The sequence below is a fragment of the Syngnathus typhle genome, linkage group LG7 (assembly GCF_033458585.1).
Source record: "Syngnathus typhle isolate RoL2023-S1 ecotype Sweden linkage group LG7, RoL_Styp_1.0, whole genome shotgun sequence".
Classification (NCBI taxonomy): Eukaryota; Metazoa; Chordata; class Actinopteri; order Syngnathiformes; family Syngnathidae; genus Syngnathus; species Syngnathus typhle.
The window spans coordinates 359,612-360,262 of NC_083744.1; the positions used below are offsets into that span (position 1 = coordinate 359,612).

At 46.5% G+C, this 651-nt stretch overlaps 1 non-coding gene across 1 annotated transcript; it reads right to left on the minus strand.

Annotated features, from left to right (window-relative positions):
- Window positions 1–354: 354 nt before the first annotated feature.
- On the minus strand, window positions 355–436 carry trnas-gcu (transfer RNA serine (anticodon GCU)). The gene has a single exon. It is a non-coding gene; the product is annotated as a tRNA-Ser (tRNA).
- Between the last annotated feature and the right edge of the window lie 215 nt (window positions 437–651).

Below are 651 nucleotides of genomic sequence, written 5' to 3' on the forward strand. Positions count from 1 at the left end.
AGTGGACCTCAGTGCGCAGGGAGCTTAATTTGGTCCGATCGCGCAACCGCAGCGCGCCGGGCGCTCACTGTTGCATTGCTTTAGGAGCGTCTTTGTGTTTTAGGATGGCTTTACTGATCCCACTTGCTTCCTTTGGAGGCATGATTAGAGTTGTTGCAATCCTCAGACTAACATGAATGTAATAACGAACGGAGTCAGTTGGCATGCGGGTCCTCTCGTGAGGTTCGACAATCGAATTTCGTTCGACATCCGGAGCAAAAAATTCTCAAATTTTTTGTTCAAATATTGATTTGTTCGAGAACCGGGATGTTCGAAAACCGAGGCTCCACTGTAAAACAATGTAACATTAATTTTCGACGACGATGGGATTTGAACCCATGCGTGCAGAGCACAATGGATTAGCAATCCATCGCCTTAACCTCTCGGCCACCTTGTCTTGCTCCTATGGGGCTGACAACACGTTGTGCCGACATACTTTGTGTGAAAATCCGACTGATGAAATGCCGAGTGGAGAGCACAATGGAGTAGCAACCCATCGCCTAAATATCTCAGCCATCGCATCTCATGCATGAGTTGTATGGGCGACATGATATGGCATGTACGGGGTAGTATAAGCTACAAGGTAAAATGATACGATACTTTAGATGTGAA